At 41.2% G+C, this 25,941-nt stretch overlaps 1 protein-coding gene across 2 annotated transcripts in view; it reads left to right on the top strand.

Moving 5' to 3' along the window:
- Window positions 1-25,941, top strand: part of EXTL3 (exostosin like glycosyltransferase 3) — a 123,274-nt gene that overhangs the window by 5,737 nt on the left and 91,596 nt on the right. Inside the window, exon 2 of one of the 2 annotated variants that reach the window (XM_049710746.1) lies at window positions 21,242-21,348. The exons of the other annotated variant lie outside the window; for it this stretch is intronic. The gene's annotated coding sequence lies outside the window, so the exon portion shown is untranslated. The remainder of the gene's footprint in view (window positions 1-21,241; window positions 21,349-25,941) is intronic. 2 annotated transcript variants of the gene reach the window in all.

Genomic DNA, 25,941 nt, shown 5'->3' with positions numbered 1-25,941 from the left:
AATAGTACTGCTGTGAACTTTGGGGTCCATGTATCTTTTTTTTTTTTTTTTTTTTTTGCTGTGTGGGGGCCTCTCACCATTGCGGCCTCTCCCGCTGCGGAGCCTGTGCTCCGGACGCTCAGGCCCAGGGGCCATGGCTCACAAGCCCAGCCGCTCCGCGGCACGTGGGATCCTCCCGGATTGGGGCACGAACCTGCGCCCGCCGCATCGGCAGGCGGACTCCCAACCACTGCACCACCAGGGAAGCCCATGTATCTTTTTTTTAATTAAAAAAAAAATTTTATTTTATTTATTTATATTTGGCTGCATTGGGTCTTTGTTACTGCTTGCGGGCTTTCTCTAGTTGTGGCGAGCGGGAGCTACTCTTGGTTGCGGTGCGCGGGCTTCTCATTGTGGTGGCTTCTCTTGTTGCGGAGCACAGGCTCTAGGTGCACAGGCTTCAATAGTGTGGCACCTGGGCTTAGTAGTTGTGGCTTGCAGGCTCTAGAGCGCAGGCTCAGTAGTTGTGATGCATGGGCTTAGTTGCTCCATGGCATGGGGGATCCTTCTGGACTAGGGATTGAACCCATGTCCCCTGCATTGGCAGGCGGATTCTTAACCACTGTGCCACCAGGGAAGCCCCATGTATCTTTTTGAATTATAATTTTGTCTAGGTATATGCCCAGGAGTGGGATTGCTGGATCATATGGTAATTCTATTTTTAGTTTTCTGAGGAACCTCCATACTGTTTTCCATAGTGGCTGCACCAACTTGCATTCCCACCAGCAGTGTAGGGGTTCCCTTTTCTCTACATCCTCTCCAGCATTTGTTATTTTTAGGCTTTTTAGTGATGCCATTCTGACCAGTGTGAGGTGGTACCTCATGGTAGTTTTGATTTGCATTTCTCTAATAATTAGTGATGTTGAGCATCTTTTCATGTGCCTACTGGCCATCTATATGTCTTTGGAGAAATGTCTGTTAAAGTCTTCTGCCCATTTTTCGATTGGGTTGTTTGTATTTTTGTTGTTGAGTTGTACGAGCTCTTAGTATATTTTGGAAATTAAGCCCTTGTCGGTCACATTATTTGCAAATATTTTCTCCCATTCTGTAGGTTGTCTTTTTGTGCTTTTTTGTTTTTTGTTTTTTTTTTATGTTTTCCTTTGCTGTGCAAAAGCTTGTAAGTTTGATTAGGTCCCATTTGTTTATTTTTGTTTTTATTTCTATTGCCTTGAGAGACTGACCTAAGAAAACATTGATACTATTTATGTCAGAAAATATTTTGCCTATGTTCTCTTCTAAGAATTTTTTTTTTTTTTTTTTTTTGCGGTACGCGGGCCTCTCACTGTTGTGGCCTCTCCCGTTGCCGAGCACAGGCTCCGGATGTGCAGGCTCAGCGGCCATGGCTCACGGGCCCAGCCGCTCCGCGGCATGTGGGATCTTCCCGGACCGGGGCACAAACCCGTGTCCCATGCATCGGCAGGTGGACTCTGAACCACTGCGCCACCAGGGAAGCCCCTCTTCTAAGAATTTTATGGTGTCATGTCTTATGTTTAAGTCTTTAAGCCATTTTAGTTTATTTTTTTGTATGGTGTGAGGGTGTGTTCTAACATCAGTGATTTACGTGCAGCTGTCAAACTTTCCCAGCACCACTTGCTGAAAAGACTGTCTTTTTCCCATTTTATATTCTTGCCTTCTTTGTCGAAGATTAATTGACTGTAGGGTGTGGGTTTATTTCTGGGCTCTCTATTCTGTTCCATTGATCCATGTGTCTGTTTTTGTACTAATACCACACTTTTGATTACTGTCACTTGTCTGAAGTCTGGGAGAGTTACGCCTCCTGCTTTGTTTTTTTCCCTCAGGATAGCTTTGGCAATTCTGGGTCTTTTATGGATCCATATAAATTTTTGGATTATTTGTTCTAATTCTGTGAAAAATGTCATGGGTAATTTGATAGGGGTCCCATTAAATCTGTAGATTGCTTTGGGTAGTATTGCCATTATACCAATATTCTTCCAACCCAAGAACATGGTATTTCTTTCCATTTCTCTGAATCCTCTTTAATTTCCTTTATTAATGTTTTATAGTTCTCAGCATATATGTCTTTAACCTCCTTGGTCAGGTTTATTCCTAGGTATTTTTTTTTTTGGTGTGATTTTAAAAGGTATTGTTGTTTTACATTTCCTTTTTGATATTTCATTGTTAGTGTAAAGAAACGCAAACGATTTCTGAATGTTAACCTTGTATCCTGCTACTTTGCTGAATTCATTTATTAGATCTAGTAGTTTTTGTATGGAGTCTTTAGGGTCTTCTTTATATAGTATGGTACTGCCTGGAGTCTTAACGCCTGCATGGAGGATCAGGCTGATACCCACAGCAGAAACCCCAAAAGGCAGACAAAAAGAGCAATACATGGAGACAAGCAGTGGTACAAAAAAAGAGAGTGACGTGGAAGACAGTGCAATCTGGAAAAAGCCCAACTTTTATGGAATGACTTCCCCATCTGTGCCTCTAAGGATAAAGCCTGGTTGGCTGTTCACAACTATGTGCATAAATGTGAATAGAATCTTTTTTTTTTTTTTTGCAGTACGCGGGCCTCTCACTGTTGTGGCCTCTCCCGTTGCGGAGCACAGCCTCCGGACGTGCAGACTCAGCGGCCATGGCTCACGGGCCCAGCTGCTCCGCGGCATGTGGGATCTTCCAGGACCGGGGCACGAACCTGTGTCCCCTGCATCGGCAGGCGGACTCCCAACCACTGCGCCACCAGGGAAGCCACGTGAATAGAGTCTTTTAAAAAAATCCACAATATTTGGACCTGTCTGCTTCTAGGAGATATGAAGTATAGGATACGAGGTAAAGCATAACTTTAAAAATAAGGCACTGGGGTAGTTTAGTAAAACAAGCACTAGATTTGAAATGACGTGAGGAGGAAGGGCACATCGGGAGAAGCAGGGTGCTTGGTGTATAAGAGACGCACAGTCTATTCTAGCTATTTTCAAAATATAAAACAAAAATGGTCATAGCAGTGAAGTGGAAGTAGGTCCTACTAGGCATCTGAGATGAGACATTTTGGCGTGCGATTTGGTTTTAAGTTTCTTGGAAGCCATGGTATAAAAGGAAACAGGTTGGGTTACATCATTTTCTTACTCTGGCAAGATAAAGTATACAAATTCAGCTCTAGAGGAGACAGTTTTTTTCCTGGAACTAAACTCAGGGGAGGATTTACCACATGGGCTCTGTTGAATACAGTTTTGAAGCTGTGGACAGCATCTTTGATAACGTTTTATAGGTCAGCTCTGAAGACGTCATGCAGACGAATGGGTTTTACCTTTGGTGGAAACCATCTGGAGGCAAAACTGAACGTGTGAAGTATTTTTTGTTAGAATGCTGTAGCAGGGCTTCCCTGGTGGCGCAGTGGTTCAGAATCCGCCTGCCAACGCAGGGGACACAGGTTTGAGCAGTGGTCCGAGAAGATCCCACATGCCACGGAGCAACTAAGCCCGTGCACCACAACTACTGAGCCTGCACACCTAGAGCCCATGCTCTGCAACAAGAGAAGCCACCGCAATAAGCCTGAGCACCGCAACGAAGAGTAGCCCCCGCTCGCCACAACTAGAGAAAGCCCGCACACAACAACTAAGAACCAAAGCAGCCAACAACAAATAAATAAAATAAATTTATTTAAAAAAAAAAAGATTGCTGTAGTGGTGGGATTCCAGACAGTCACTTTCAGGAAGTTACCTAAGGATGAGTCATTAGAAGAACCTGGAGAAGTGGGCTGAATTGGACACCTGAGGAGGAAAACCTCTAACCCTCAGTTGAGCTCGGTCATTTGCATGTTCTCATGGGGTAGAGGATCCCTTGGCAGGAAACCAGAGCTAAGTGGTCCAACAGGCGTTTAAGCTTTGAAGCAAGAATTGAATAAGGCCTGTGCTGATCTTGACACCCCATCGGCCTCACGTTTGCACCAGAGACAAAGCAAGTGGTAAGCTGTTCAGTGCCAACATGGATGGGTAGAGGAGAGAAAGAGGGCTTGGGCTGAGCCATCTGTGTACAAGTTCTCATCTGGAGCTAGAACTTTGTGAAGCAGCTGAGAGATCTGGGACCTGTGAGCTGTTCATTTTTATGCTTTTTACTGTTTGCTTTTTGTTTTGTATTTGTTTGCTCTTTGTGCTTTAGGGAAAATTTGCTTTCAACAATTCTAATCTTATCTAGGCTAAGCCAAGGAAAAAACTGATTGGTTCACACCTGAGCCAGGATAAAGTTCAAACTTCTTACCTGCTCTTGAGCGAGGCAGTGTCTGGTCTGGTCCCTCCTCACTTGCTTAGACTCATCTTCCGACCTCTCCCTACACCCTGTGCTCTACTTGTGCTATGCAACCTACAGCCCCCAGAAGTAAGCCTGTTCCATGTCTCAAGAGTTGTTTTTTTTTTTTAATTTTAATTTATTTATTTTTGGCTGCATTGGGTCTTTGTCGCTGCACGCGAGCTTTCTCTTGTTGCAGTGAGCGGGGGCTACTCTTCGCTGCGGTGCGCAGGCTTCTCATTGTGGAGTCTTCTCTTGTGGCAGAGCACGGGCTCTAGGCGTGTGGGCTCAGTAGTTGTGGCATGTGGGCCCTAGAGCACATGGGCTCAGTAGTTGTGGTGCATGGGCTCTATGGCGGCAGGCTTCAGTAGTTGTGGTGCACTGGCTCAGTAGTTGTGGAGCACGGGCTCTAGAGTGCAGGCTCAGTAGTTCTGGCACATGGGCTTAGTTGCTCCGCAGCATGTGGGATCTTCCAGGACCAGGGCTTGAACCTGTGTCCCCTGCATTGGCAGGCGGATTCTTAACCACTGAGCCACCAGGGAAGCCCCTCGTGGGTTTTTATACTCTGCTGTTCCCTCTGCTTCCCACTCTTCCTCACCTTCGCTGCCCAGAGAAATCGTCATCCTTCAAGACTCTGCTGAAGTGTCGCCTCGTCCAGGAGGCCCTCCTAACCCTTTCTGCCTATTCTGGAGGAGATGATCACGTTCGCCTTTCCACCCCCTCTGCCTCCTGTCTCAGCTCCTGTCACTCTGTATTGGCATCATTTACTGAGTCTGTGAATCCTTCAAGGTTAGGAATGAGGTTGTAATCTTAGCTCGTCACCTTGCTTCTGGCACGTGGTAACCTAGATGTGTGAAGGCTGAGGAGAGAATCAGAGTACTCTGAAGGGCCAGGAGGAATCAACTTTCCAGCTTAAGAACCTGGAAATGATAAGTCAGAAGTGAGGCAGATAGGGCTTCCCTGGTGGCGCAGTGGTTGAGAGTCCACCTGCCGATTCAGGGGACGTGGGTTCGTGCCCCGGTCCGGGAAGATCCCACATGCCACAGAGCGGCTGGGCCCGTGAGCCATGGCCGCTGAGCCTGTGCGTCCGGAGCCTGTGCTCCGCAACGGGAGAGGCTGCAACGGTGAGAGGCCCGCGTACCGCAGGAAAAAAAAAAAAAAAGAAGGGCAGATAAATGAAAACCCAGGCAAGGAAGGCCTTGGATAGGAAAGTTCCCACCTGGGTTTTTTTTTTGTTTCTGTTTGCTTTTTCTTTATGAAGAATATTGAATAATTCAGTAGTAAATACCCTCAACTATGAAAGACAAAAAAAAATGCTCTTCAGAGTGTTTACATCATACCTCTCTGAAGATAGGTATCACAAGACTATATCGTAATTTGGAAAAGACATTTCAGGAGGGGTTGCGACAGTATGGTCCAGAAACTTTGTTGAGGATGAAACTAAATATAAGGATAGAAGTTGAAAACGTGGATGACTAATGTGATCAGTAGATGAGGTCTTCAAATACAGTTATCTCACATGAGCTCTTATCACTCTTAACTGAAACTTCAGTCTTGATACTGGAAAGGACCTTATCTAGTGGCCTCTTGGTATTTGGTATTTGTTCAACCCAAGGGTTGTATCTGCTCTTAAGAGCATTGTTCTGGGGACTTCCCAGGTGGTCCAGTGGGTAGACTCTGCACTCCCAATGCGGGGGTCCTGGGTTTGATCCCTGGTTGAGGAACTAGATCCCACATGCATGCTGCAACTAAGGAGTCCGCATGCTGCAACTAAGGATCCCACATGCCGCAGCTAAACATGCCTCAGTGAAGATTCTGTGTGCCGCAACTAAGACCCAGCACAGCCAAAATAAATAAATAAATAAACATTCAAAAACAAAAAATATTGTTTTAAAAAAAGAGCATTGTTTTGGTAACTTTGATCTCTTAATTGGGTGGTCACTGAGATCCCAAGACCTTTATTTTACGAGCACAGTTTGAGTTTGGTTTTGTGTTTTAGACCCAGATTCGTTTTCCCGTTCCAGCCTTCTGAATCTTATCCGCCACTCTGGATTCTGTCACATCATTTTGTGAGATCTTCCTGTGGTTTATCTCCATCAGGTTGGCAGTTTACTCTGCAGAAAAGCTGAGTGTCCTGTCAGCAAACGTAAAAGTTCCTCTTTTAGATCAGTAATGAAAACGATCCCAGTACACACTAACATTTTTTAATTTATGAAAGAGATAATTTATAAATCAGTTGCCTCATTGTGATCAAACATTTACTTTCAGATTCCATCCTTTCCTCGACGTACCAGATTTGGGGGAAACTATGGAATGGTTTCTGTCATCCAGTGGGCCCTCTTAGCTTCCAGTCAATTCTGTGTTTTCCTAGTCTCTCTCCTATTCGCCACGGCACAGTTTCAGATGGCTTCCGTTCTCTTTAAGCCTTCCACCCCCAACCCCGCCCCCTCCACCTCTGTTCACCTCATCCTCAGCAAAGGGCCCCGCCCGCTACTTTCTGGAGAAGATGGAGGTTGTCAGACAGTCGCATCATCGAGTTCCTGCTGCCACTGCCAGGACGCCTAGTTAATTCCGCCCGCATCCTTCTCTCTGTCGGCTTCCAGTGAAGAGGTGTCCTTCCCTTGAATTGGGGCCGACCTTTAAGTCTGTGCTTTGTCCTGTGCTCTGGACCTTCTTCCTCCTCAGGGACTCCCCCAGCTGACTGTCCCCTCTCCTGTATCCTCCTCGTTAGCCTTTACACATTCTCCCTCCTCATCCATCTGAAAGCATTTCCCTCCACAGCCCTTCCCTTCAAACTCAGTGCCTTGACTTAGAATTGTTTCTGTTCTATTTCCTCACCTCATTTCAGTCTGGCTTGTACCACCACCCCTCGACTGACACTGTCCTCACCAAGGCCACCAACTACTGCCTTGTGGCTAAACCCAACGCATACATCTTGGTCCTTGTCTGCCGTATCTCTCTAGAGCATTTAGCTTTACCGACCACATGCATCTCTGAAAACCCTTCTGCTGGCACTGCAGTTTCCTGGGCTCCTCCTTTCCTCTGTCTTTCTCATTGGGCTCATCTTCCTGTGTCGCTTCTTCAGTGGTGGTTCTACCCTGGTCTCTCCACTCCCACTGTCCCCTCTCTTCCCAGGATTCTTTTGGTTCCAAGCGACAGACCCCAATTCACATTGAACTAAACAGGACTTCGCTGGTGGTGCAGTGGTTAAGAATCCGCCTGCCAATGCAGGGGACACGGGTTCAAGCCTTGGTCCGGGAAGATCCCACATACCGCGGAACTAAACCCATGCACCACAACTACTGAGCCAGTGAGCCACAACTACTGAGCCCGCAAGCCACAACTACTGAAGCCCGTGCGCCTAGAGCCCGTGCTCCGCAACAAGAGAAGCCACTGCAATGAGAAGCCCGTGCAACGCAACTTGGGAAAGCCCACGCACAGCAACGAAGACCCAATGCAGCCAAAATTAAATAAATAAAAAAGATAAAACATTAAAAACCAACCGAAACATCACCACCACCAAAAACCACAACAAGGGAAATTCTTTGATTCATATGTCTGCAAAGTCCAGTAGTAGATCTGGGATAGCTGGTCCAGAGATGTAACATAAGGACGTCAGAAACAGCTTCACCCTCTGTCTCTTAGCTTTGTTTTCCATTGTGTTGGCGCCATTCTAAGGTGGCCTCTTTCTAAATGATGGCAAGACTTCTGCCAGCAACTCCAGGCTTCTAGCCAATCCTCTTAGGAAACACAATGGAAGATTTTCTACCCAGTTTCTGAAGCTGGAAGTCTAGGAATCATTTTTGACTTCTGTTCCCACACATCTTAATCACCAAGTCCTGTCCCGTCTTCTAAGTATCTCTGCATCCCCGTTGCCAGTGTTTTAATTCAGGGTACCATCTTTTGTCTCGATTCCTGCAGCAGCCCCCAGTGATTTTCTTCCTTGGGTCTTGCTGCCCTCCAACCTGTTCTCCACATCACAACCAGGGTAATCTTTCGAAAATGTTACGTGATGGCCCCCCAATGGATAGGAAGTTCAAGACAAAACTCCTTGTTATGTTCCGGAAGGCCTTGTATGATACAGCTCCTGCCTACTCTTTTCACATCATCCCTTATTCCAGGCAATTCAGCCACAGATGCATGCCAGACTAGCCAACTCCCTCCTAGCTCTGCCTTTTTCATGCAGTGCTCCTTCCATCTGGACCATTTTCCTCCTGGCCCCCCACCTAATGAGCCTCTTCTTATCCATTCAGGTCTCACATTAGATATAACTGTATTGAGAAAATCCTTCCACGAATTCCCTGGCGGTCCAGTGGTTAGGACTCCGTGCTTCCACTGCAGGGGGCACAGGTTCGATCCCTGGTCAGGGAACTAAGATCCCGCAAGCCGCAAGGTGTGGCCAAAAAAAAAAAAGAAAAGAGAAGAAAAGAAAAACTCTTGGCAGAGAAAATCCTTCCATACTGCATTATGTACACACTCTTCCTACAAGAATAGTCTTTTTCCACCTTAGCAATTATCGCATTTTATTGTCATTGCTCATTAAATCGTCTGTATCCCTCAGCAGCCTATAAGGTCCATGAAGGCAGATATTTCCCTTGTTTTCTGAAATATCCCCAGCATCACAGAGTAGACACTTGATAAATATTTGTTAAATTGTAAAATAAAATGAGATGTGATTGTAGTAGGTGATTTTAGAATCTAGATTGATTTGCTAAGCTACTGGAAAGTCTGTAATGTCTACTACTTTTCTTTTTTATATGCTTATTGGTCCTCTTTTAAAAATAGTAGAGTTATAGAATTAAAGAGGATCTTAGTAATTATCCTGCACTAATTCACTTCACTTGACAGGTAAGGAAGAGGGAGCTCAGAGGGACTTAATAATTTACACAAACCACGGAGCTATTCACGGTGGTCTAATTGGACTGGAGCTCAGAGCTCCTGACTTTTAGTGCAGCGCAGCCTCCTCTTCACCATGATAGCAGCACTTCTAACAGATTAGTGTAGTGCGATTTTTATTTTATAACATTTTGCCTTTTTAAAAAATTTATTGATTTTCGGCTGCGTTGGGTCTCCGTTACTGCGCGCGGGCTTTCTCTAGTTGCGGTGAGCGGGGGCTACCTTTCGTTGTGGTGCGCGGGCTTCTCTCATTGCGGTGGCTTCCTTTGTTGCAGGGCACGGGCTCTAGGCACGCGGGCTTCAGGAGTTGCAGGATGCGGGCTCAGTAGTTGTGGCTCTCGGGTTCTAGAGCGCCAGCTCAGTTATTGTGGTGCACGGGCTTATTTGCTCCGCGGCGTGTGGGATCTCGCGGACCAGGGTTTGAACCCGTGTCCCCTGTACTGGCAGGCGGACTCTTAACCACTGCGCCACCAGGGAAGTCCCTGTAGTGCGATTTTTATTTTAATTGAGAGGAAGCTTATCGCCGATAGCCTCACACGTTTCCCTTCTTAAGATGTACTTGCCGATCTTGTACATCTCGGTGGATTCTGACAGTTTTTCAGGATGCAAATCTCCCTGGTCTATAGATGCCTAAGTATCCTGTAGAGTCTGTCCTCTATGCCATTGGCCCACGAAGAACCAGAAGTTACACATTTGATTCCCTTGTTCCACCGTTTCTCCTTGGAAGGGTAATTACTGAGTAGATACCATCTGGATTTGATCTGAGGAACACTCATGTTGTATAAAAGAAGTAACAGACTTCTGTTTAACTCTTTGTATGAACTACTCTTCTCTCTTCCCTCTGTGAGGCTTACTGACTGATGCCCAGTAATGAAATAGCTTGAAAAGAGAACTGCTTCTATAAAAATAATTTGAAGTTTGGAAAAGACTGGGTAGGAGTAACTTTCTAAAAAGAATTATAATAGAATTGGATATGGGTGAGAAAACAAATATTGGGGAAAATTTTTAGTTAATAGAAAATAGTTTTTAGGGACTTCCCTCATGGCTCAGTGGTTAAGAATCTGCCTGCCAATGCAGGGGACAGAGGTTCAATCCCTGGTCCGGGAAGATCCCACATGCCACAGAGCAACTAAGCCCATGCGCCACAACTACTGAGTCTGCACTGTAGAGCCCGCAAGTCACAACTACTGAGCCCGCAAGTCACAACTACTGAAGTCTGCACACCTAGAGCCTGCACACCGCAACAAAGAGAAGCCCACGCTCTCTGCAACTAGAGAAAGCCTGTGTGCAGCAACGAAGACCAAACACAGCCAAAAATAAGTAAAATTTTTTTAAAAAAGTAAAAAAAAAAGTTTTTATATTAAAATTTTTAATTTATTAAAAATTTTTTTTAAATTAAGGAAACCAAAAATGGAACCTGTCGACCAAAGCATTATGAAACTTCAATTAATTGACCTATTCTGTGCATAAATGTCTTCAAGTGTTCATTTTAAATAAAACGTTCAGTGTATCTTTTCATTATGGTTCCTGCTTTAAACGGATTATTTCAGTGAACTGAATTGCCTACTCTTCTGCCTTTTGTAGGTGGACATGTTATATGCAGCTGAATCTTTCATGTGGTTATAATTTTGCTTTTGAACTGCATTTAAACTTCTCAAGGGCTAGGAGTGTACCTACGTATTGCATTTCCTGTAGATTTTACCATGGGGCCTAACTCTGCATATGCCTCCGATGATGGGGTTTTATTTCCCTAGCCAACTAGTCTTTCTCACTCTGGGTCAACATTATTATTTTGTTTTCATCTTTACTCCTTCATTCTTCCTAACTCACGGACATTGTTCCTTCTGAAAAGGAGAGAGAGAAAGGGAATATAAGGAGAGCATCTGCCAACCTCCCTCGGGGGCTTGCCATGTATTTGATACTAAAAAAGAAACTAAAAAGGAAGCGAAAGACAAGTTAAAAATATATTTAAAACAGATGTTTGTGCTTAAATTTAAAAATTCCAAATGCCACCCTTTGACCCAGCAGGTCTACTTCTAGAAGCCTATCCTATGGAAATAATTAAACACATGCAAAAAAGATTTAGCTCTACCATGTTCATCTCAACCTTGTTTATAATGGGGGAGAATTAGGAACAACTTGAATTTTCAACCTTCAGTTTTCAAGGACTTAACATTTAAATACAGTGGAGTTCCATTATTTTTAAAAATGCATTTAGTGACATATAAAGATAGTTATAATTTATTAATTGATTGAAAAACAAGCTATAAAATGTGTACATCCCATTTTTGTAAAAGACAAATGTGCAAAAATGACTAGGAGGATATACGTAAAGATTATATGATGGTAATGAAATAATTTTTTCTCATTTATGCTTTAAACTTGTTTACAAAAAACTTCTGTAAAGTTATTTTTAAATTAAAAGCTACTCCCAACAAAATAGTTCCTATTAATGTCATTGTTGGATATGACTTTTTTCTTCAGAAGTAATTGATTGTAAATAAATATGTTAATAGTTGAGGTCTTAGGAAAAGGAAAACATCTCCTCTACTTTCCTGCCTTAATACCACTTTTCTTCCTAGCTGCAGTGGATTCCAAATCAGTAGTTCTGTTAAGCTGTGAGAGGGAAGGAGGTGACTGGATTTTATTTCTAGTTTACTAATTCTCTTTATCACCTTGGGACATTTACTTTTCGTCTTTTTGTCCAGTAACCCTCTCTGTAAAATGGGGAGAACTCCTTCCTCGTTACTACCCCAGCAGAGGGATTGAAAACACCAATGGGTTCCACCCCTGGCCTGGAACATGGCCAGTCTCTGCCACAAAGCCATGATACACATAATAAGTACTAACTTAACAGTAATTCATTGATTATGTAATAAGTAATAATTCACCTGGCCACCCAGGGTAACCCATCACTCTCACCCTAACTACTGTGAACATTTACTAGATTGTCAAGTGATTCTGAACCATTACTTATTCATTAATTCAACAAATAACTGAAAAATGGCAACTAGGATTCAAATCCCGGCTCTCCCATTTAACTCTGTGAGCTTGGGGAAGGAAGTTAATTTCTCTGGGCCTCAGTTTCCTCCTTTATAAAATGACTAGTATAATACATTGTTGTTGTAAGGATTAAATGAGATACAAAATGTGTAACACCCCACACATAGTAAGCTCTCATGTGTGCCAAATGCTGGGATTCATGTTCATTCAACATTTATTGTTTAGTACAGGTCAGACAATGTTTCAGGTGCCTGGGTTGCATCAGTGAACAAAACAGATTTGCCTGTTTTCATGGAGCTTACATTTCAGCAGACTCAAAGATTAATTCAATGTAGTCCAATCCATGGTTACTGATAATAATACACTATTATTACTGTTAGTGTATTATGTGCCAGCCACTGTGCAAACGATTTTCATATATAATCTTATTTTCTCATTAACCCTGTAAGGTAGGGATTTTTATTGTTACTTGAGAGTGTGGAAACTGAGCCTTTGAAAGGTTATGTACATACAACTGGCAAGTGAGTGGAGGGGCTGGTATTTAGACCAGGTTGTCTGGCTTCACCACCACACCTTCCTACCTTTACTTGGTGAGCCATTGGTGATCGTCACTTTTGCTTACGGTTCTTTCTTTCTTTTTTTTTTAAATTTTTATTGTAGTATAGTTAGTTTCTACTGTACAGCAAAATGAATCAGCTATACGTATACATACATCCCCTCGTTTTTGGATTTCCTTCCCATTTAGGTCACTGCCGTGCATTAAGTAGAGTTCCCTGTGCTATACAGTAGGTTCTGATTAGTTGTCTATTTTATACATAGTATCATAGTGTATACTATTTTATACATAGTATCATAGTGTATATGTGTATATATGCCAATCTCCCAATTCCTCCCACCCCCTGCCCCACCTTCCCCCTTGGTATCCATTCATTTGTTCTCAATATCTGTGTCTCTATTTCTGCTTTGCAAATAAGATCATCTATGCTTACAGTTCTTTCTTGACATCCTTGCCAACACTTTTTGCTCTGCAGTAGGAGCTGTGAGAGAAAGAAACTTGAGTTTTCTTCATTTGTATTAAAATACTTCATTATCTCTGCAGGAAATGATCAGAGAAGGAATATATGACAGCTCTGCTTAGAGTGTTTTTTTCAATCAATTAGAAATTGCAGCTGACTCCCATCCGTGTTTAGGAAAGAGGTCTCAGTTAGAGGGAGGAGTCGAGGTGCAGCCTTAAGAGAGGAGCGTAGCTGGGGACGGGGAGACTCCCAGTGGCATGGCCTTGATGCTGGTCATCCTACCAGGCTAAGGTGAAGGCAACAGAATTGGTGCCTCCTGTGTCTCTTGGTGTTGCATCGTCTTCATCTTCTGGCTCAGAGTCTTTAGGAAACATACCGCTGCTCCACCTCTAAAGATCCCTCTTCCTTTGCTGTTCTGCAATTGCCCAGTGACCTGGAATGTTCATGTCCTCCAAAGTCATGCTGAATAATACTGCTAGAGTTTTAAGAAAGTATTGTTATGAAGTATTTCAAGTATTCAGAAAAGCGTAAAGAATATCATGTACTCACAATTTAGTTTTGCCAAATATTAACATTTTGCCTTTCTGCTCCAGTTCCTTTTTTTAAATAAAAAATACAGATGTAGCTGAAACTCCGCTGTGTACCTCTTCCCAGTTTCACTCCCCTCCCTCCCTCCCTTCCGGAGGCCACCACTGTCCTGAATTATCATTACAATGCGTGCTTTCATCCTGTCGCTTGCTGCCTGTAAGTGCTTGGATAAGCACCCTTACACACGGTGCTCTGAGGCACATTCTTGTACCCATGTCCTTGTACACGTGTGCAGGAGTGTCTCTGGGATGTTGCTGGCCGTCGTGATTGCGCACTGACATGGCCACATTTCTCTCCAGGATGGTTGTACCAATTGATGGTGTGTATAACAGCTTCTCCTCCACGGCCGTAGTCGGGCTTACTGCTGTCTGACTTTTAAAATTTATTGCTAATCTGATGAATGTGAAGTGGTGTCTCACAATTGTTTGTATTTTCCTGATTACTATCGAGATTGAGCATCTTTTCATGTGTTTATTGACCATTTGTGTTTCCTCTTTGTTGAATTGTCTGTTCACATTCTTTGCTTTTGCGTCTGTTGTGTTGTCATTTTTCTCACTGGTTGAAGTAGTTCATTGTGTATTCTGTTTACTTAACCTTTACCAGTCACTTACCATGCAGAGGTCTTCTCCAAGTCCCTTGCTTGTCTTTTACTTTGTTTATGGCATATTTTGATGTACAGACAAGTTTAATTTTAATGTAGTCAACTCTTTTGCAATTTTTATTATTCGTGCTTTTGAGTCTTATTAAAAAAAAAATTTCCCGACTTCAAAATCATGTGTATATTTTCCTCTATTTTCTTTCTAAAATTTTCTAAAAATTTGATTTTCACATTAAGCATGGGATCCATCTAGAATTAATTCTGTCATTGCTGTAAGGTAGGGATCCATTTTTCTTTTCCTTCCACATAGATAATCAACTGGTCCAGCCCCTTTACTGTATAGTCTTTTCTTTCTCCACTGGTTGGTTATGTCTGTCTGATACCAAGTTTCCATAGAGTCAGGGATTTGCTTGGGGCTTCTTTGGTCGATCTAGTTATCTATTCCTGGGCTAATATCACACTGTCTAAATACTATAACTTTTCATGTACGTCTTGATGTCTCATAGGGAGAGGTGGCCTCCCTCGTTTTTCTTTTTTCAAAATTATTTTTTGTTATTCTTAGTTCTTCCATATGGATTTTAGAATCAGCTTATCTAGTACTTTAAAAACACTAATCAATACTTGATCTTGATCTTTCCTGGGCTTCATCTAGACCACCATGCTTCTGTTTGCTTAAACACTGTAACAGTATCCTTCCTGGTAAACTTTCACAACAGCTTCTAATTCCTATGTTCACAGGTCAGTTAACACAGGTTACATTTTTCTTTTTAAAAGTAATTGTGGAAAAATATATATAACGAAATTTGCCATCTTAAGCGTTTTAAGTGTGTGACTCAGAACTAAATACATAATGTTGTGCATGCATCATCATTATGGCAAAACTCTGTAATCATTAAGCAATAATTTCCTATTCCTCCCTTCCACCAGCCCCTGGCAACTACCATTCTACTTTCTGTCTGTATGAATTTGCCTTTTTTAGGTTTCTCATAAAAGTATAATCATACAATGTTGTCCTTTTGTGTCTGGCTTTTTTCCCTTAGTATGGTGTTTTCAAGTTTCATTCATGTTGTAGCCTGTATCCGAACTCCATTCCTTTTTAAGGATGAATCATATTCCATTATATGGATACCACATTTTGTTTATCCATTCATCTCATGTTGGACATTTGGGCTCTTTCCCCCTTTTGACTATTGTGAATGATGCTACAATAAACATAGGTGTACAAGTATTTGTATAATTCTTGTTTTCATTTCTCTTGAGTATTTATATAGGAGTAGAATTGCTGGGTTATGTGCTAATTCTATGTTTAACTTCTTGAGGAATTGCCAAGCTGTTTTTCACAGCGGATGCACCACTTTATATCCCCACCAGCAATGTCTGAGGGTTCCAGTTTCTCTACGTCCTCTCCAACACCTGTTATTTCTATATTTTTTATTATAGCCATCCTAGCGGGTGTGAAGTGGTATCTCACTGTGGTTTGGTTTGCAGTTCCCTAATAATTAATGATGTTGAGCATCTTTTCATGTGCTTATTTATCTTCTTTAGAGAAATGTCTATTCAAGTCCTTTGCTCCTCTCCTCCTTGCCCCTGCTTTTAGAGCAGTTTTAAGTTTACAGCAAAATTGAGTGGAAAGTACAGAGAATTTCCATATAACGCGCCCCCCCCACCCATGCACAACCTCTCCCACAGTCAACAACCCACACCAGAGAGGTACATGTATTATAGTCGATAAACCTATATTGACAAATCATTATCACCCAAAGTCTATAGTTTACATTAGGGTTCATTCTTGTATACACTCTGTGGGTTTTGACAAATGTATAATGACATGTGTCCACCATTATAGTAGTACATAGAATAGTTCACTGCCCTAAAAATCTTCTGTGCTCCACCTACTTATTCCTCCCTCCCCTTTCATTCCCCCCTTTGCCCATTTTAAAATCACGTTGTTTGTTTTTGTGTTGTTGAGCTTTAGGAGTTCTTTATGTATTCTGTATTTCAGACTCTTATTGTATATATGATTTGCAAATATTTTCTCCCATTTTGTGTGTTGTCTTTTCACTCTCTTGATAGTGTCCTTTGGTGCACAGAAATTTTTAATTTGCATGAAGTCCCTTTTATCTATTTTTTCTTGTGTTGTCTGTGCTTTTGGTGTCATGTTTAAGAAACCATTGTCAAATCCAAGGCTATGCAAATTTGTCCTTAGATTTTCTTCTAAGAATTTTATAGTATTAGCTCTAAATTTAGGTCTTTGGTTCATTTTGAGTTAATTTTTGTATATGGTATAAGACAAGGGTCGACTTCATTCTTTTGCATGTGGATATTTCGTTTTCCTAGTACCATTTATTGAAGAGATTGTTTCCCTATTGATTGGTCTTGACACCCTTGTCGAAATCAATTGACCATAGATGCGGAGGTTTATTTATGAACTGTAAATTTTATTCCATTGCTCTATATGTCTGTTCTTATGCCAGTACCACAGTTTTGATTACTGTAGCTTTTTAATAAGTTTTGAAATCAGGCAGCGTGAGTCCTCCAACTTTGTCCTTCTTTTGCAAGATTATTTTGGCTATTCTGGGTCCCTTGAAATACCATATGAACTTCAGTGTGGAGTTTTCATTTCTGCAAAAAACACCTTGGGATTTTCATAGAGAGAGCCTTGACTCTGTATGTCAATGTGGGTAGTATTGTCATCTTAACAACATTAACTGTTCAATCTGTGAACATGGGATGTCTTTTCATTTATTTAGACTTTCTTTAATTTCTTTCAGCAATGTAATATATATTTTTCACTTATCACATTTATGTTGGTTGTTTGCTGATAGTAGGAAGATAGCAGCATATCTCTGGAATACAGATAAGAGGCTTGGGATGTAGAGTCTTATAAATTTTACCTATAAATGGAGAAAGCAACATAATATTTATTTTTAGTATCAGAACTGGTTTCCCTAGTCATGATCTTTTAGGATCTTTGAATAAGGAAAAAAAAAAGATAGAAATGTCTGGGTTACAGATTCTCCGGAGATTTTGTTGACCTCATCATGCTTAGTAGGTCACAATGAGATTAGTTTACCCTATGTTGAATTTGACTCAAAAAAAGAAAATTCAGGAAGAGTTTATTGTTGAATCCATGTTCAAAATGGCAATATCTTTTCTAATTCCATCTTCTATCATCATATTCACATTACAGTCTGTATCATATAACAATTCAGGGCAAAATACTTTAAGTGTTTGACTTTCTGAATTCCTGTCTTCTTTCGGACCCTAATTTAGTCATAATCCTTCAAACATTCAAATTTACTGGCACATGCCACATACCCCTCCCCCCCCATCAAGTTCAACAATATTCCGGGGAGATAAGTTACTCAAATTTTACTAAAAAATTTGAGAATTAACATTCTCAAATTTTCTGTCTCTTTAAATACAGAGTCTGGCTGTACTCCGTCCGTCCCAAGGAAGAATGACTCCATACCTTTTCCTTTAGATAATGGTCTGCATCAAAACAGTGCTTAATAAGGAAAACAGAGAACAGTTATTTAATCAGTTCTTTCAGGCTTAGAGGAAAAAAATGGCATATCTTTGGGAGCCAAAGCAAGGTTGGAAGAGGGATGCAGATTTAGCCTCCTGGCCCTCTGCACTCCACTTGCATTTGTATATTGACCTTTGTAAGGTTAGCACGAGTCCTCTAATATTAGCATATATTGAAGTCCCTTAGCATCTTGGCATTTAACAATCTGTCACCTGATTTAATCTTCACAATACGTCTGCAAGATAAATACTATTATGCCTGTTTTATAAGAAACTCAGCCTCAGAGGGATTGGATAACTTGCCATGGTCATGCAGAGAGTAAGTGACAGGGCTGGATTCAAACCAGAGCTGTCTGGTTCCAAAACCCATGCTCTCGTCTTGTCATTTTCCTAGTCTTGGCTTCATTAATCTTATCTTTTGGTACTAAAAGTCCTTCTCTCTTCAATAGGTATTTGGCAAAAAAGGACCCAGGCATCATATTTCTCTTTCTACTATGTACAAAATGATTCAAAATGGGGTCATAATTGGGTTCTGAACCAGGACAGTTGTAGATGGAGGGAAAGGGACTAAGTGGAGAGTTGCTATTGCCCAGAAACAATAGGAGTTGGTTGGCCAGAGTTGGTGAGCAGGAGTAGGGTGTGTCAAAATGAGTCAGGATTCAGGTTCATTGAGAACCACATTGCTTTTTTATATAGTAAATGTACTCATTTCAGAGAAGCACCTGCCATTAAAAATGGCATTTTCTCTGAGGCATTCTAGACCCTTGTCGTTTATAATCAGAAGGCCGGGACACATAACAGTTTAGATTTTGCTAAGGTGGAACAATCTCGAATTGTGTGTGCCCTAAGGCTGGTGTATAGGAGGGAAGCTCTTGGCTCTGAGAGCACCCAGCCTCTTCAACTCGCTGCAGCTTTGCTGCATAAAAACTTAAACATATGATTCCCGTAAAGGTCTGAAACGACATTTACATTTTTCAGTTTTACCTTGTTCCTTTTTATTGGAGTGTAGTAGCCCTCTCTTACTTTGCTTATTTATTTTGGTTTGGCACTCCCTGCGTTCTGAGAACCGCTGCTCCTCCACTTCAACCACGTGATTCAGCTGGAGCTGCCATGTTCTTACAGCTGATTGGCCTAGGGCGGACACCTGACCTTCACTGGCCAATCAAAGACTCTTCTCAGGAGTTTTGAACTTACAACCAGAAAAAGCTTGAGGAATTCCTTTCCAGTGGTGGTTCTTGAACTCTTAATGGTCATGTTCCTTGTCATGTGGGAAGGCAATGAAAATGGCTTGCAGTGGGACGCATAAATGAGAGATGGGCAGAGTCCTGATGTATGTGTCCTGGGTCTTGTTTTTAGGGAAGCTTACTGCATCTCTCTCTTCCTAGATTTGGTTGTTCAACCATTCCTTGAATTCTGTCCTCCAGCACACTCCCGTTTCTGTCGTTTGGGTTTCTATGATTTACAGTCAGAAGAGTCCTGCCTAAAGGTGGGGTGTTTTGGACAATAGAGCTGTTCCCAAGTTTGGGACTCAGGAAGGCTTTAGGATAGATTCCTTGCAAATATCAAGGTCTACTGTGTTTTTTTCCAAGCATTGAGGGTTTGCATCTAACTTTACTGACGGTCATTTATTTTTTATTTTTTTTAACATCTTTATTGGGGTATAATTGCTTTACAATGGTGTGTTTGTTAGTTTCTGTTTTATAACAAGGTGAATCAGTTATACATATGTTCCCGTATCTCTTCCCTCTTGCATCTTCCTCCCTCCCACCCTCCCTATCCCACCCCTCCAGGTGGTCACAAAGCACCGAGCCGATGCGGCTGCTTCCCACTAGCTATCTACCTTACGTTTGGTAGTGTATATATGTCCATGCCTCTCTCTCTCTCGCTTTGACTGACGGTCATTTAAATAAAACTGTTTGTTAAATGGTGAGAAACAGCCTCAGCTACGCTCAAACCTACTCAAGTAATTTGAATGTTAGCTTACTTTCCCCAGGACTACAAAGGACCTGAGAAAAAAATTGGCCAAGTTTCAAAATGTATTTGTTAAGTTTCTGAGATGAATAGGACCGTCATCAACGTTTGGGTTTAGAAAGTGGAGGGAGGAAAGTGCTTTGACTTGCAGGATATCGAGTTTCAAATCCCAGGAGAGGAAGACAGTGGGAAGGCGCTGGCTCTCAGCTGGAGAGCGTATGACTAATGGAGACATCTCTTTTTTTTTTTTTTGCGGTACGCGGGCCTCTCACTGTTGTGGCCTCTCCCGTTGCGGAGCACAGGCTCTGGACGCAGGCTCAGCGGCCATGCCACGGGCCCAGCCGCTCCGCGGCATGTGGGATCTTCCCGGACTGGGGCACGAACCCGTGTCCCCTGCATCGGCAGGCAAACGGAGACATCTCTTTAATGACTGGACTTTCCTGCCCTGGAACCGTGGACAGTTCCACAGTTCTGCCCAGCCTGACTAGGTGGGTCACACTGACCTACTGTCAGGTGACACCTTCAGCACTATAGGAGATTTAAAAAAATTATAGTATTCTTACACTTATTGTTTACAGCTATAAAATTCTTATGCTGCCCATCTCAATTTCCTTTATCTTTCAGAGTTTCAGGACTACGTAAGAATAGTTTTTAATATTGGTTTTTAATATATACATCTCTCACATTGTATGTAATAGTTTTTGGTTTTTAAGAGTAATCTATACTCATTAAAAAAAAATTGGAACGCACATCAAAGTATAAATAGCAGGAAAAAAAGGTCACCCATGATTACACAAGTTGAAGCTGGCCGCATTCACGTTTGGGCAGTTTTCTCGGTGGTATCTTGGGGGAGTATTTTCCAAGCTTGACTTGGCAACCGGCCAGGTATCTGTCCCAACTCTTTGACCTCCCGCACTTCACTCCTCTCTTAATAGAAGTTAACTTAATTGACCTGCCCTCCCCCTTCTGCCCTCCCATAGTAAAAATTAAAGGCAGCTGCTGGAGTATTCTGGTAACTGGTGAGGATGGCGGGTCGTGAGCATCCTGACCAGCAGCGGAGGTGGGGAGGAGGGGGCTCTGAGCTGTGGTGAAGGAGACGCACCTGGCAGGGAGGCATTTCAGCTGGGCAGAGGCTCAGAAGCCCTGGGACGTGATGGCACTTGCGCAAACAGCGCAATGCGGCCAGTGCATAAGCTGTGTGCTCTGTGCTCTCTGTTTCCCAGCTGTTTGCAGAGCTGCCCAAAGCGTAAGTCGAAACTCCACCCAGGGCCAGGATTCCTGCAGAAACCAGCTTCCTCCTCATTCTGCTCCGCCTTGTTGGGGGATGTTTTTTCATTATTCTCTTCTTAATTGTTAATAGGAAGACATTCACGTGGTTCAGAATATACCTGTGCAGTTTAGACGGCAAGTCTTACTCCTGCCCTGAGATCTTCCAGCCACTTTTCACCTTCCTATAACTCACTGCAGGTAATCGGCTTTTAGTTTTTGTGTGTATTCATCCAGACTTTACTTATGAATATTAAAGCAAATACAAATATATTCTGTATTCCCATTTTCCCCTTCTTGAAAACAAAATGATGCATTGTATACACATTTTCTGTGCCTTGCTGGGATTTTTTTCCTCCACTTATCTTGGAGACTTTGAAAAATATCTGTGCATTGAAAGCTTCCTCATGCATTTTTATACTTTCAAAATTTTCCATTGGATATATGTAGCATAATTTATTTAACCAGTCCTCTGTTCAAGGGTATTTGAGTTCTTTCCAATCTTTTGTTATTTTGAATAATGCTGCAACGAGTAACTTTGTATATATGTTACTTTTTAAGTATGGTGGAAGGATAAATTCCCATTAGTCATATTACTGGGTCAAAGGAGGTATGCAGTTGTAATTTTGATCTCAGTGCCCACATTCCTTCCCCAGGGGCTTGTACCAATTTATCCTTCTGCTGGGAAAGTATGAGAGTACTTGTTTCTCTTGGGGGATTATTACATACTGTTTACATGTTACTTTGAATTGTTCTTCAGTTGTTTTAATTTGGATGTTGTCCTCCCAATTAGATGGCAACTTTATTGAGAGCAAGGGCCAAACATTTTATTGCTTTTGAATTATCCACATTTATAAATAACATAATATGGTACCCTAGGAGCACAATAAATTTGTTTCCAGTGTAATTTGGGAGAATAAGCCAATTAAACCTTAATGATAAAAAGATTTCTATACTTGGCTAGAGTTCAACTAAACTGATTTCTCCCTGCCAAAGGAAAACTATTATGAGGTCTTGTTTCAAGTAATTATGGAATGAGTCTTGAGTTGAGGTGTTACTGCAGGTTCACTTGCTTACACATGGACTTCTCTCCCGGATCTGCGAGTCGTTTTACCAGATTCATTCTGGTGATGCCTTGGCATCAGCCAGGCTAATTGGGTGCCTGTCCTGTCACTCCTTTTCCTCTACGCGTGACAGTGCCTGCCTGCCCCACAGTAAGCGGGAGAACAAAGAGTTGCTTTTAAACTTTTTATATCTACTGCACATGTAAACATTGTGTCATTGTAATTTAGTCTACCTACATCCTAGTAGCAAAAATGTACTAATTTTCCTCCCAGTTTCTACTATGTTGGATCCCCCCATATGTATTATCCTGTACTGGTGTCCAGTGGTCTTCCAATTTTTTGCTTGCATATCCTCCAGAGGAATTTTGTAAAATTAAGCTTACCCTCACACATTTACAGTCTATATCTAAAATTGTATTACAAGTTTAAATAGTTTGTAAGGATATATTTACAGTATATTGTCAGTATTGACTTTAAAAAGTAATTGTTCACTATACATGTATGCATATGTATGTGTATGTGTACATGTGTATGTTAAGCTCTTATACACACAGAAGATATTTATCGATCATACTAAGGAAATATCCCTCTATTCCTATTCCTATTCCTATTCCAAACTGCCATTGGTAGTTTGATAGGACTTGCATTGAATCTGTAGATTGCTTTGGGTAGTATAGTCATTTTCACAATGTTGATTCTTCCAATCCAGGAACATGCTATACATCTGTTTGTATCCTCTTTAATTTCTTTCATCAGTGTCTTATAGTTTTCTGCATACAGGTCTTTGTCTCCTTAGGTAGGTTTATTCCTAGGTATTTTATTCTTTTTGTTGCAGTGGTAAATGGTAGTGTTTCCTTAATTTCTCTTTTAGGTTTTTCATCATTAGTGTATAGGAATGCAAGAGGTTTCTATGCATTAATTTTGTATCCTGCTACTTTACCATATTCATTGATTAGCTCTAGTAGTTTTCTGGTAGCCTCTTTAGGATTCTCTGTGTATAGTATCATGTTATCTGCAAACAGTGACAGCTTTACTTCTTCTTTTCCCATTTGTATTCCTTTTATTTCTTTGTCTTCTCTGATTGCTGTGGCTGAAACTTCCAAAACGATGTTGAATAACAGTGGTGAAGAGTGGACAACCTTGCTCGTTCCTGATCTTAGTGGAGATGGTTTCAGTTTTTCACCATTGAGAACGATGTTGGCTGTGCGTGTCATATATGGCCTTTATTATGTTGAGGTAAGTTCCCTCTATGCCTACTTTCTGGAGGGTTTTTATAATAAATGGGTGTTGAGTTTTGTCGAAAGCTTTTTCTGCATCTATTGAGATGATCATGTGGTTTTTCTCCTTCATTTTGTTAATATGGTTTATCACATTGATTGATTTGCATATACTGAAGAATCCTTGCATTCCTGGGATAAACCCCACTTGATCATGATCAACCCCACTTGATCATGATCCTTTTAATGTGTTACTGGATTCTGTTTGCTAGTATTTTGTTGAGGATTTTTGCATCTATGTTCATCAGTGATATTGTCCTGTAGTTTTCTTTGTGACATATTTTTCTGGTTTTGGTATCAGGGTGATGGTGGCCTTGTAGAATGAGTTTGGGAGTGTTCCTCCCTCTGCTATATTTTGGAAGAGTTTGAGAAGGATAGGTGTTAGTGCGTCTCTAAATGTTTGATAGAATTCGCCTGTGAGGCCATCTGGTCCTAGCCTTTTGTTTGTTGGAAGATTTTAAATCACAGTTTCAATTTCAGTGCTTGTGATTGGTCTGTTTATATTTTCCATTTCTTCCTGGTTCAGTCTCGGAAGGTTGTGCTTTTCTAAGAATTTGTCCATTTCTTCCAGGTGGTCCATTTTATTGGAATATAGTTGCTTGTAGTAATCTCTCATGATCCTTTGTATTTATGCAGTGTCAGTTGTTACTTCTCCTTTTTCATTTCTAATTCTATTGAGTCTTCTCCCTTTTTTTCTTGATGAGTCTGGCTAGTGCTTTACCAATTTTGTTTATCTTCTCAAAGAAATAGCTTTTAGTTTTATTGATCTTTGCTATCGTTTCCTTCATTTTTTTTTCATTTATTTCTGATCTGATCTTTATGATTTCTTTCCTTCTGCTATCTTTGGGGTTTTTTTTTTGGTTCTTCTTTCTCTGATTGCTTTAGGTGTAAGGTTAGGTGGTTTATTTGAGATGTTTCTTGTTTCTTGAGGTAGGATTGTATTGCTATAAATTCCCTCTTAGAACTGCTTTTGCTGCATCCCATAGGTTTTGGGTCATCGTGTTTTCATTGTCATTTGTTTCGAGGTACTTTTTGATTTCCTCTTTGATTTCTGCAGTGATCTCTTGGCTATTTAGTAGTGTATTGTTTAGCCTTCATGTGTTTGTATTTTTTACAGGTTTTTTCCCTGTTATTGATATCTAGTCTCATAGCATTGTGGTCAGAAAAGATACCTGATATGATTTCAATTTTCTTAAATTTACCAAGGCTTGATTTGTGACCCAAGATATGATCTATCCTGGAAAATGTTTTATGAGCACTTGAGAAGAAAGTGTATTCTGTTGTTTTTGGATGGAATGTCCTATAAATATCAATTAAGTCCATCTTTTTAAATGTATCATTTAAAGCTTGTGTTTCCTTATTTACTTTCATTTTGGATGATCTGTCCATTGGTGAAAGTGGGGTGTTAAAGTCCCCTATTATGATTGTGTTACTGTTGATTTCCCTTTTTATGGCTGTTAGCATTTGCCTTATGTATTGAGGTGCTCCTACGTTGGGTGCATAAATATTTACAATTGTTATATTTTCTTCTTGGAATGATCCCTTGATCATTAAGTAGTGTCCTTCTTTGTCTCCTGTAATAGTCTTTGTTTTAAAGTCTATTTTGTCTGATATGAGAATTGCTATTCCAGCTTTCTTTTGATTTCTATCTGCATTGAATATCTTTTTCCATCCCCTCACTTTCAGTCTGTATGTGTCCCTAGGTCTGAAGTGGGTCTCTTGTAGACAGCATATATATGGGTCTTGTTTTTGTAACCATTTAGACAGTCTGTGTCTTTTGGTTGATGCATTTAATCCATTTATGTTTAAGGTAATTATTGCTATGTATGTTCCTATTACCATTTTCTTAATTGTTTTGGGTTTGTTATTGTAGGTCTTTTCCTTCTCTTGTGTTTCCTGCCTAGAGACGTTCCTTTAGCATTTGTTGTAAAGCTGGTTTGGTCGTGCTGAATTCTCTTAGCTTTTGCTTGTCTGTAAAGGTTTTAATTTCTCTGTCGAATCTGAATGAGATCCTCGCTGGGTAGAGTAATCTTAGTTGTAGGTTTTTCCCTTTCATCACTTTAAATATGTCCTGCCTCTCCCTTCTGGCTTGCAGAGTTTCTGCTGAAAGATCAGCTGTTAACCTTATGGGAATTCCCTTGTATGTTATCTGTTGTTTTTCCCTTGTTGCTTTTAATATTTTTTCTTTGGATTTAATTTTTGATAGTTTGATTAATATGTGTCTTGGTGTGTTTCTCCTTGGATTTATCCCGCAGGGGACTCTCTGTGCTTCCTGGACTGGACTATTTCCTTTCCCATATCAGGGAAGTTTTCAACTACAATCTCTTCAAATATTTTCTCAGTCCCTTTTTTTTCCTCTTCTTCTTCTGGGACCCCTATAATTCGAAGGTTGGTGCGTTTCATGTTGTCCAGAGGTCTCTGAGACTGTCCTCAATTCTTTTCATTCTTTTTTC

The sequence above is a fragment of the Orcinus orca genome, chromosome 6 (genome assembly GCF_937001465.1).
Source record: "Orcinus orca chromosome 6, mOrcOrc1.1, whole genome shotgun sequence".
Taxonomy (NCBI): Eukaryota; Metazoa; Chordata; class Mammalia; order Artiodactyla; family Delphinidae; genus Orcinus; species Orcinus orca.
The sequence above is the reverse complement of the archived record's forward strand: the minus strand, read 5'-3'. Positions and strand labels throughout refer to the sequence as shown.